Below are 12850 nucleotides of genomic sequence, written 5' to 3' on the forward strand. Positions count from 1 at the left end.
TAAGGGTTTATAGGTTCTTACATTATATTACACTATTATAATCATCACATAGTTATGATTATGATGTCCAGGGTCAGATATACCATATGTGCAACCTGTCTAACTGCACCGGGGCCCTGCAGGCAAGAGGGCCCACTCCTACCTTAAGGAAAATAGTGCCCCCTACTGTCTATCGGTCACATGTAAGGGGTTTTACTTATTCCCATCCATGCCCCACAATTACTGCTGGATTGGCACACTGTGAAGGATTTTCTGGGGAGCAGTGGATGAGGTGATCTATCGCTAGCACCCCGCTGTCATGAAATTCGTCTTTGGATAACAAGGGGCTCATACACTTGTCTTGCACAGGGGGCCTCCGTTATTTGTATCTGCCCCTGATGATATCACAATATCAGGATTTACATTTCTTGTGCACACAATATAATTGTTTGCAATATTTTCATTATTATATTTTCAGGTCGTAAGATCAATGCAGGATTACAACATCCTGAAAAGACAGAAGAAACAACCTATCGTCAAGGTATAAATCTTTACTACATTATAGCAATTATATTATAAACGATATAAACACAAACATAACAAGCATAACTCTGTTCACATCCGTGTTCAGGGGTTTCTGACAAGCTTCCCAGTATTTTAGAAAGGGAAAATAGCGAAGTCTGCAGCACTATTCTTGTCAAAAATACCATTAAAAAAAATTCAACATGGCCGATAATATATTCTCCAGATCTTGTTCTCTTGTCATTGACTTTTTAAAATAGTTTATGCATAAAAATAAGGGTATATTCACACATTGCAGATTTGTTGCAGGAATTTTTACGAGTGAAAATCTGTTCCATATATCTAAATGCGGTTGTTTCTGCACATCGATTTCTGCAATCCACATTCAGATAAAGGGGACAGTATACGCTCGTTCTAAGGCTCAATGCACACGATGCGTATTACAGGCGGTTTTGCCACGCGGATTTGCATGTAGCGAAACCGCAGCATAATGAAGTACCAGCATAGTCTGAGAGATTCCAGGAAATCTCATGTACACGCTGCAATGTTTTTCCGGACAGAAATTGACCTGCGGTGCATTTTTTAGATTCCACAGCACGTCAATTTATCTTGCGTTTCTGCTTGTGAATTGTATCTGCCTAGTGCTGTGGAAAATCGCACCAAAACCGCAGCAGGAAAACGCGCCAAAGAACGCATCAAAACGTAAAAACTGAACCGGAAAACGCATGGAAATACACACGATTAGGTGCGGTTTTTACCTACCAATTGCTACGGTTTTGGTGCATATTTTCCTCAGCAAAATAAGCTACATGCCCACGTTGTGTAAAACTCAAACATAGAAATGTGATCCAATCTGTGTAGGAAAGATTAGAATGACACTTCCAGCTATAATAAATAGTCTGCATAGGAATATATTTATTACAGGTTAACCGTGTAATACACTTCTTATTTCCAGAATTAGAACAAGCTCCACCAGATGACGATGAGGAGGAATCATATCCTTGGATGCTTGACACAACAACTGAAGGTAAGCTGTTATATTACCGCATATCTCCCAGTCTATGACACTGAACATCATACATTGTAGGGTAGAGGTCTCCTAAATATTTATGTGATCAGCTGTAAATGTGGGAAATTTTATGGTTTCTAATAGCAGGACCATCACCTGGAGCGACAGAGGTAAAAACTGACATTAAAATGTATAACATTATCTAACAAAAGAGATAAAATGAGACAACCACCTGATTGGATGACAGCTGTCAACCAATAATCACGACTCTTCTTATTTGTACGTACCAAACCCGTCAAAAAGCATGAAAGAAATGCATGTAAAATAATCGTTTTTACATGTATTTTTGCTGGCATTTGTTATTTTGAAAAACGTCATACACAGATGATGACTTTTGATAAAAACTAAACTGACGGAAAATATGCTACAAAAATGGAAAAAAACAAACACCCCGCTGTGTATAAAGGCTTTCTTATATTTTACTATAAACTTTAAACCAACATCTGGCCGCATCATTCTTGTCCCACCAAAAAACACGCAAAAAACACCATGGAAAAAACATCAAAACATTATGGGGCAGATGAACTATAACAAATGCATGCCGTTTGCCAATTTTGTTTACGTGTTTTAGAAATTTTTTTGCTTCTTACTATGTACTGTTCAAAAATCCTAGAAAAGTGGAGTCCTAAAATGTGCCAAATGTATTATTGACATGCACCACAACTTTGGCGAAAAATACAGGTCTAAAGTAAGCCAACCAAAAGGGGGTGTAAGTTAGAGAAAAGTTTCTAACATGTCTATCAAGATGCGCCAAATCTCTGATACAGCATGCACCAATGTAATAAAATCTTCTGCCTGTCTCCTCTAGGTTTATGTCGTCTTTATTTTACACGATATTAATAAATCTGCCCCATTGTGTGACACTGGCCTAAAGCAGTTATCTGATGGGGTCACACATGGAGAATCATAATAGTAGACATTTAGACTGCATAAGATTGAGTACGGATGACAGTCTGCTGCTTAATGTTGTAGTTCACCAATGTCGGCTGTCTCATTCCTTTTATGTTCCCTTGGTAAACACAGTTCTGATGCTAAACTAATGATTGTGATTTTCTGCTCTGATTTTCCCACAGTGTCCACTACAATCTCAACAACAATACCAACAATGTATAAAACAAGAGCGATAACTGTAGACACTACAACATCGCAAAGAGCAACAACGGTGTCTACAACAGCGACAACCATAGACACAACACCAGTGCAAACAGCAGCACCAGAATCAGACCTTCCAGCTACTACCACCCCTGCCGTATCTGTAGACTAAAGCAGAAAATTACCACAGCACTGGACCACAAGTGGGTGCACGCCTCAATAGGACTGGATCCGTGGTCCCCAATATCAGATAGACAAAATAGACGAGGAGACAGCACTTCCAAAATATGTCAGCTTTTTAATCACCCGTGCGACGTTTCAGTCCAGCAGGACTTTTCTCAAGCATAGTGAACACAGCAGTACAGGAGTATTTAAGGACTCACAGAGTCAACAGTAATAAAAAATGTGATTAATACAAAAACAGTTTAAAAAGATCTGTGTATAATAAAGCAGTGTAATTTTAAATCACAATCAGACCACCTAGGTGCTTATGCATAGAACTATATAAGTTTTAAGGGACTGGTACATCAATAAGCAGTCCGAATAAACAAAAAATAATAATGAATAACAAACTCACCAAGTGTGTGTATAATCAAAAACGATTACAGGATATTGTATCAAGATGCCAGATGGAACTACTTCTAATGGATAACGGCGTCCTGGAAGTCCAGATATCCACGTGTATAGGTTGAATAACATTCTATACTTCCTGTATTCAAAATGTGCATACTCTCGCGAGACTATGCTAATTAGTTCCTGCACATGTGCAGTGCATCTAGTGACTGCACGGCGGCCATTTTGGAAAGTGGCAATGACGAACATTAGAGGAAAATAGGGAAAAATTGTCAGTATCATTTAAAAAGGGGGGGGGGGGAGAGAATACTCTATAGGACAACTAGGAGTTAGGGACAATGATATACTGATCAGTATTAAATTGTAAAAAACAGCACACACATGCTAATGTATAAACATTCTGACAGGGTGTGTGTGTAAACCAATATCATTGAGTATATGTCCCACATAATCTCACAAAAAGTGTCTACTCCCACCAAAATGACAATATATATTTATATCCCTTGGCCTCATACGTATGGAAAAAATTATTATATCTAGCCACACATGTTTCACAAATATGGTCGCCACAGGAAGAAAAGTATTCGCAGGATTCCGAAAACCAGAGAAAGCAGTCCATTCAACAAATCGAATCTGTAATAATAATAAAAAAATATGTATATGTATATATAGTAATAAGACATCATTAAGAATGTGTTCAATTCACATAAAAAGAGATGATGCATAAAAAAATCAAGCAAGGTACATAAGGGAAAAATACGTTACAATATATGACATACTTAAGTGACTACACCGACTTTAAAATCAATGTTCAAACCATGTGGGGCAAGGCAATTTAACTTGAAAATCCATTCAAGTTCTCTCCGTTTGAGTCTGGAGACCCTGTCCCCACCCCTACGGTGTAGGGGAATATGGTCAATGATCCAAAATTTAAGGTCGCTGACCACATGCCCCGCTGATACAAAATGTGCGGACACTGGGAGATCCAATTTTTTAGTTCTAATAGTCGATCTATGTTTATTAAGACGAGCCCGACATTCCTGGGTAGTCTCCCCCACATATAGCAACTTGCATGGACACTGTAAAACATAAATGACATGAGATGATGCACATGTCAGAAAATGTTTAATGGGGTAAGTCTTGCCATTAGTCGGATGAACCAACGTGTTCCCTTTAATCATATTATTGCAATTGACGCAATTAAGACACGGGAAACATCCCAATTTTTTGGGAGCCAGAGTCAACTGGCGGTTCATTTGAAAGGATCCGACATCAGCATGAACAAGACGATCCCTTAGATTTTTTTGTCGTCTAAATGCCATCCTAGGAGGACAACCAAATTCAGGACCAGATTTAGTAAGATTTGTAAAAATATGCCACTCCTGGCGAATAATACTAGAAACTCTATTACTAATATCTGAATATGTAGAGACAAAAGTTAATCTATCAGATGATTCTCGTCTATGTGGTATAAGCAATTCTTCCCTAGTGATGGTTTGAACTCTGTCCCTCTGTTTTTGTAAGAGGGACAAAGGATATTTACGTCTGGCAAATTTGTCACTCATTTCATCTAAACGTAGTGTAAGTTGTTGGGGTTCAGTCACTATACGTTTAACCCTTAACATCTGACTAAAAGGTAAGGACTGTACCATTCGGCGGGGATGTTGACTATCGTATCGCAATAAACTGTTGCGATCAGTCACTTTGTTGTAAAGATCAGTAATTAACTTGTCACCCTCCCTATAAACTAGGGTATCCAAAAAATGTAGGTGTGTAGTTGATGATTCCATCGTAAATTTTATGTCATCATCGATGGAATTAAGGAACCCAAAAAAGTCTTCCAATTGTGACGTATTACCGGTCCAAATCACGAACACATCGTCTATGTACCTCCACCACCTCAGAACATGGCTGAAGTGGTGGGATACATAGACGTGGCGCTCCTCGAGGGCCGCCATGAACATGTTGGCATATGTGGGAGCCACATTCGAGCCCATGGCGGTCCCCCTCCTCTGAACATAGAAGGAGTCAGCAAACAGAAAATAATTTTCCGTGAGAATCACCTCCAAGAGGTCCATCAAAAATTGTATGCCTTCAGCCGAGTGTTCTGACCTCCCCAGGGCGTCCTTCACTACACTAAGACCCCGGCTATGGTTAATGGATGTATATAAATTACAGACGTCAAAAGACACCAAAATGATCTCACTACTCAGGGAAATGTGTGTTAATTTCACTATAAAATCAGATGTATCCTGTATATATGATGACGCTGAAATGGCATACACTCTAAGTATCTTATCCAAGAATATTGCTATAGGGTTAAAGATAGAATCTCTCCCCGAAACTATAGGACGTCCTGGGGGTTTATTTAGACACTTATGGATCTTGGGAAGACAGTAGATGACAGGAGTAACTGGATGTGTAACGACAAGGAATTCTGACAACTCTTTATCAATTTTTTTTTTTTTTTTTTTTTTTTATTTTTTTTTTTTTTTTTTTTTTATTTTTTTTTTTTTTTTTTTTTTTTATTATTATTACAGATTCGATTTGTTGAATGGACTGCTTTCTCTGGTTTTCGGAATCCTGCGAATACTTTTCTTCCTGTGGCGACCATATTTGTGAAACATGTGTGGCTAGATATAATAATTTTTTCCATACGTATGAGGCCAAGGGATATAAATATATATTGTCATTTTGGTGGGAGTAGACACTTTTTGTGAGATTATGTGGGACATATACTCAATGATATTGGTTTACACACACACCCTGTCAGAATGTTCATACATTAGCATGTGTGTGCTGTTTTTTACAATTTAATACTGATCAGTATATCATTGTCCCTAACTCCTAGTTGTCCTATAGAGTATTCTCTCCCCCCCCCCCCTTTTTAAATGATACTGACAATTTTTCCCTATTTTCCTCTAATGTTCGTCATTGCCACTTTCCAAAATGGCCGCCGTGCAGTCACTAGATGCACTGCACATGTGCAGGAACTAATTAGCATAGTCTCACGAGAGTATGCACATTTTGAATACAGGAAGTATAGAATGTTATTCAACCTATACACGTGGATATCTGGACTTCCAGGACGCCGTTATCCATTAGAAGTAGTTCCATCTGGCATCTTGATACAATATCCTGTAATCGTTTTTGATTATACACACACTTGGTGAGTTTGTTATTCATTATTATTTTTTGTTTATTCGGACTGCTTATTGATGTACCAGTCCCTTAAAACTTATATAGTTCTATGCATAAGCACCTAGGTGGTCTGATTGTGATTTAAAATTACACTGCTTTATTATACACAGATCTTTTTAAACTGTTTTTGTATTAATCACATTTTTTATTACTGTTGACTCTGTGAGTCCTTAAATACTCCTGTACTGCTGTGTTCACTATGCTTGAGAAAAGTCCTGCTGGACTGAAACGTCGCACGGGTGATTAAAAAGCTGACATATTTTGGAAGTGCTGTCTCCTCGTCTATTTTGTCTATCTGATATTGGGGACCACGGATCCAGTCCTATTGAGGCGTGCACCCACTTGTGGTCCAGTGCTGTGGTAATTTTCTGCTTTGGATATATCTGATCCCATCCACTTTGCACGGACTTATTTGGCCATTTGAGCTATCTTTCAAGCTTTTGAATATGGAATCGTCACCCACAGTATTTGCATATACGGATGATGATGTTGACAGGATCATGCAGGGTATTTCAGGTGATGTGTCTTTCCTTTGTGCCCCATCTGTTGACCATGTTAAAAGAAAATGGGAGATGGAGTCTAAGCGAGCGATTACCACCTATCTGCATTTGGTGACTTTGGGGGAATACTTTAAAGCGGATCGTATACCCCGGGGAATGAGATCAAGCTTGACACCCAACCTTTTTCCTAATAATGCGGACTTCTGCCAGCGCTTCCGTCAGATATCTAATAGATATTCCCGTGATATCATCCTACTTAACATAGAATTTTTGCAAATAGAATTACGGAGTGTCAATGCCCGGATTCTTGACCTCGATACATCATTGGCATCCTTGTTATCAACAGATGAGTTGCAGAAATACAAGGATGGTGCTAGGGAATCCTTTGGCAAATTTAGATCGCATCTGGAGAACACTAAAAGATTGAAATGGATACGTGATGTTGAAGATTATGCTGATGGGAGGATTTATAACTGGCAGAAGGAGCCCAGAAATACGACAGGGGCAATATATGGCAAGGGAGCCCCTCAGAACAGGAGACGCCTACAGTCTACATTTGGTGACCCCATGGAAGTTCCAGATTCTTTTTTAGGGGGAACCATGGACGCACAAGAAGAGGAGGGCGCAAACATAGGAGGAGGTACAAAACCAAGACCGGAGAGAACCAGACGTCAATGGCAGTCGGCACGTGGCAAGGAGAAGAAAGCCAATTAGAATCACTTGCGGTAAATATCTCCTCACGTCCTCTATCCGACACTGAGTTAAAGTTGTTGAACAAGGGACTGTCTTTTTGCCCCGCGTCTAAAATAGACTGGTTCCAGTTAGAACTAGATTTATATGCCTTTTTCCGCAGGATAAAATTGAAACATTTTTTTGGCACCCATAGTATGCCTCAGGGTAGTGGGGCACAATGTGAATTTGCGTTGAATAAAGTAGGGCTTTTTAAAAAATCAGTTTGGCAACCATATGTCTGTGAACCAATTATAGATGCATTTACAAGTATAGTCAAACAAAAAGTAAACAAACTTCGTGATGAGTTGGGTGAATCGTCATTGTTTCACCCTAATTTAACCAGTGCCGAATTGAGTGCTTTGAAGGACCTGTCTGGTGACGTGTCCCTGACGATCAAACCGGCCGACAAAGGCGGGGCCTTGGTCGTCATGGATACGTCGCTATACTTGGATGAAATCAGAGGCCAAGTTCATGACATTAATGTATACACAAAGGTCTCGGGTGACCCCAAGTTCAGGATCCAAAATAGGATCACACATATTCTCTCACAGGCTTTGTCAGTAGGGATTATTGATAAAGAGTTGTCAGAATTCCTTGTCGTTACACATCCAGTTACTCCTGTCATCTACTGTCTTCCCAAGATCCATAAGTGTCTAAATAAACCCCCAGGACGTCCTATAGTTTCGGGGAGAGATTCTATCTTTAACCCTATAGCAATATTCTTGGATAAGATACTTAGAGTGTATGCCATTTCAGCGTCATCATATATACAGGATACATCTGATTTTATAGTGAAATTAACACACATTTCCCTGAGTAGTGAGATCATTTTGGTGTCTTTTGACGTCTGTAATTTATATACATCCATTAACCATAGCCGGGGTCTTAGTGTAGTGAAGGACGCCCTGGGGAGGTCAGAACACTCGGCTGAAGGCATACAATTTTTGATGGACCTCTTGGAGGTGATTCTCACGGAAAATTATTTTCTGTTTGCTGACTCCTTCTATGTTCAGAGGAGGGGGACCGCCATGGGCTCGAATGTGGCTCCCACATATGCCAACATGTTCATGGCGGCCCTCGAGGAGCGCCACGTCTATGTATCCCACCACTTCAGCCATGTTCTGAGGTGGTGGAGGTACATAGACGATGTGTTCGTGATTTGGACCGGTAATACGTCACAATTGGAAGACTTTTTTGGGTTCCTTAATTCCATCGATGATGACATAAAATTTACGATGGAATCATCAACTACACACCTACATTTTTTGGATACCCTAGTTTATAGGGAGGGTGACAAGTTAATTACTGATCTTTACAACAAAGTGACTGATCGCAACAGTTTATTGCGATACGATAGTCAACATCCCCGCCGAATGGTACAGTCCTTACCTTTTAGTCAGATGTTAAGGGTTAAACGTATAGTGACTGAACCCCAACAACTTACACTACGTTTAGATGAAATGAGTGACAAATTTGCCAGACGTAAATATCCTTTGTCCCTCTTACAAAAACAGAGGGACAGAGTTCAAACCATCACTAGGGAAGAATTGCTTATACCACATAGACGAGAATCATCTGATAGATTAACTTTTGTCTCTACATATTCAGATATTAGTAATAGAGTTTCTAGTATTATTCGCCAGGAGTGGCATATTTTTACAAATCTTACTAAATCTGGTCCTGAATTTGGTTGTCCTCCTAGGATGGCATTTAGACGACAAAAAAATCTAAGGGATCGTCTTGTTCATGCTGATGTCGGATCCTTTCAAATGAACCGCCAGTTGACTCTGGCTCCCAAAAAATTGGGATGTTTCCCGTGTCTTAATTGCGTCAATTGCAATAATATGATTAAAGGGAACACGTTGGTTCATCCGACTAATGGCAAGACTTACCCCATTAAACATTTTCTGACATGTGCATCATCTCATGTCATTTATGTTTTACAGTGTCCATGCAAGTTGCTATATGTGGGGGAGACTACCCAGGAATGTCGGGCTCGTCTTAATAAACATAGATCGACTATTAGAACTAAAAAATTGGATCTCCCAGTGTCCGCACATTTTGTATCAGCGGGGCATGTGGTCAGCGACCTTAAATTTTGGATCATTGACCATATTCCCCTACACCGTAGGGGTGGGGACAGGGTCTCCAGACTCAAACGGAGAGAACTTGAATGGATTTTCAAGTTAAATTGCCTTGCCCCACATGGTTTGAACATTGATTTTAAAGTCGGTGTAGTCACTTAAGTATGTCATATATTGTAACGTATTTTTCCCTTATGTACCTTGCTTGATTTTTTTATGCATCATCTCTTTTTATGTGAATTGAACACATTCTTAATGATGTCTTATTACTATATATACATATACATATTTTTTTATTATTATTACAGATTCGATTTGTTGAATGGACTGCTTTCTCTGGTTTTCGGAATCCTGCGAATACTTTTCTTCCTGTGGCGACCATATTTGTGAAACATGTGTGGCTAGATATAATAATTTTTTCCATACGTATGAGGCCAAGGGATATAAATATATATTGTCATTTTGGTGGGAGTAGACACTTTTTGTGAGATTATGTGGGACATATACTCAATGATATTGGTTTACACACACACCCTGTCAGAATGTTTATACATTAGCATGTGTGTGCTGTTTTTTACAATTTAATACTGATCAGTATATCATTGTCCCTAACTCCTAGTTGTCCTATAGAGTATTCTCTCCCCCCCCCCCCTTTTTAAATGATACTGACAATTTTTCCCTATTTTCCTCTAATGTTCGTCATTGCCACTTTCCAAAATGGCCGCCGTGCAGTCACTAGATGCACTGCACATGTGCAGGAACTAATTAGCATAGTCTCGCGAGAGTATGCACATTTTGAATACAGGAAGTATAGAATGTTATTCAACCTATACACGTGGATATCTGGACTTCCAGGACGCCGTTATCCATTAGAAGTAGTTCCATCTGGCATCTTGATACAATATCCTGTAATCGTTTTTGATTATACACACACTTGGTGAGTTTGTTATTCATTATTATTTTTTGTTTATTCGGACTGCTTATTGATGTACCAGTCCCTTAAAACTTATATAGTTCTATGCATAAGCACCTAGGTGGTCTGATTGTGATTTAAAATTACACTGCTTTATTATACACAGATCTTTTTAAACTGTTTTTGTATTAATCACATTTTTTATTACTGTTGACTCTGTGAGTCCTTAAATACTCCTGTACTGCTGTGTTCACTATGCTTGAGAAAAGTCCTGCTGGACTGAAACGTCGCACGGGTGATTAAAAAGCTGACATATTTTGGAAGTGCTGTCTCCTCGTCTATTTTGTGTATCTGTAGACTACACACTGCGTAACATCATAATCATCAGCTGTGCTGTTGGCGTTCCTCTGCTACTCGTTGCAGTACTGCTATTCATCGTGCTTCTTAAACTGCAAAGACTTCAGAAGTATGCATTGTTTTTCCTTTCTACCTTTATTTTTTTCTCCATTATTTTACGCTTTAAAATTTATGGTTTCTTTCACTGTTTCTGTTCTCAGATTGCTGGAAATACAAAGAGTCTGAGGATCTGCTGAAGATTTGTAAAGGAGAATGTCGCTTTATATGTCGCTTGTACCTGCTAACGTACTTCATACACCTGGTTATCTCTTGGCTGCTGTGAACAGTTGTGTTGAGATCAGCGCTCCATCACTTCAGTGGCGAACCAGTCTTCTTTCTACTACTCTGTCACCTGAGTCCTGGTCCCTGCCTGTGTGACCATAAATGCGCACATTTCCACCATTATGTCTGTGTACTCTAACCATAGGCTGACAATAGCGCTATTATTTCATCAGACAACCTATGGCGGCACCAGCTAACAGTCCTCCCATCCTTACTGTTAGCTATGTGCACAAACAACTGAACATATGTTTATGGGCATCACGGTGGCCCAGTGGTTAGCACTGTTGTCTTGCAGTACTGGGGTCCTGAATTTGAGTCTGACCAAGGACAACATCTGCATTGAGTTTGTATGTTCTCCCCGTGTTTGCGTGGGTTTCCTCCGGGTACTCCGGTTTCCTCCCACATTCCAAAAACATTCTGATAGGGTAATTGGCTTCCTATAATATTGGCCATAAAGAATCTGTGTTTTTACATAGTTCATTATCAATTACAAACTTCAACAACTAAAACATCTGTGTGGTGTTTTCTTATAAAATATGTTTTCAGAGTGTAAGAATATATAGTAATCCTCTTAAAAACTGCTATAGAACCTTTACAATAAGAAGATATGTAAGTGGCTGATATGAGTGCAGAGTGAATGTCATGAGTGCATAGTGGCAGGCATAGTGGCTGTCATGGGGCCATTAGGCTGGCATAGGAGCATTGTGGCTGTAATGCAGGAATTGTAGCTGTCATGGGGGCACTGTGGCTGTTATAGGGGAATTAAAAGCATTCTTGTTGTCATGAGGCATTGTGGCATAGGGAGCACGGACGGTAGAGGTGAGGGACATTGTGGCTTTCATAGGAACAGTCTGTGGCTTAAAGAATCGACAGGATAGGTGATAATTATTTGATCGCAGGGGGCTCCACCGCTGGGACCCCAACAATTGCAAGAATAGGGGTCCAGGACCACTCCTGCTCACTACATCCCCCAGTGAGGAGAAACTTGAATGAAGCAGCGGTCGAGCGCTGGTCCATTCAATGTCTATATGACTATAAATCTGCCTGACTAAGACAATTCTAAACAACTTTATTGACTCTTATCATTAACAGCTGTGAGATACAAGTCCATTTGGACTTTTTCAGTCTCTTGACAGAAGTACTCGATACAGGAGAGGTAGTTATTCAGGGTTACTGTTCTGTCCCTATTCACATTCCACCTCCTAATTTTTCCCTAATACCATGTACACCTTATCGACTAGTATGTTTGTGTCCTACACGTTTCAGTAGCAGTATTATCAAGCTACATCCTCAGGGGTATCATTAAAACTCCCGGTGCTGCATTTCGCCCATTTTAGTTTTGTTTGGCAGAGTGATGGCGTGTTGGCAGGACAGTTATGAAGTCCATACTGTCCAGTGCCTGTATTTAGGCTCGAGCCCCGCCCATCTAGATGGAGCTGCCTAATTGGATGACCAATCTGCTATTCAGACGTCAGGTGATGGCTGATCACCCAATCAACAGGCAGCA

The 12850-nt window shown here is 39.8% G+C and overlaps 1 long non-coding RNA gene across 1 annotated transcript; it reads left to right on the forward strand.

Annotated features, from left to right (window-relative positions):
* Positions 1-10123: 10123 nt before the first annotated feature.
* Positions 10124-11837, forward strand: LOC142742673 (uncharacterized). The gene is made up of 3 exons (XR_012881421.1): positions 10124-10689; positions 11023-11131; positions 11223-11837. It is a non-coding gene; the product is annotated as an uncharacterized LOC142742673 (long non-coding RNA).
* The last annotated feature ends 1013 nt before the right edge of the window (positions 11838-12850 follow it).

Source organism: Rhinoderma darwinii, chromosome 2 (assembly GCF_050947455.1).
Source record: "Rhinoderma darwinii isolate aRhiDar2 chromosome 2, aRhiDar2.hap1, whole genome shotgun sequence".
Taxonomy (NCBI): domain Eukaryota; kingdom Metazoa; phylum Chordata; class Amphibia; order Anura; family Rhinodermatidae; genus Rhinoderma; species Rhinoderma darwinii.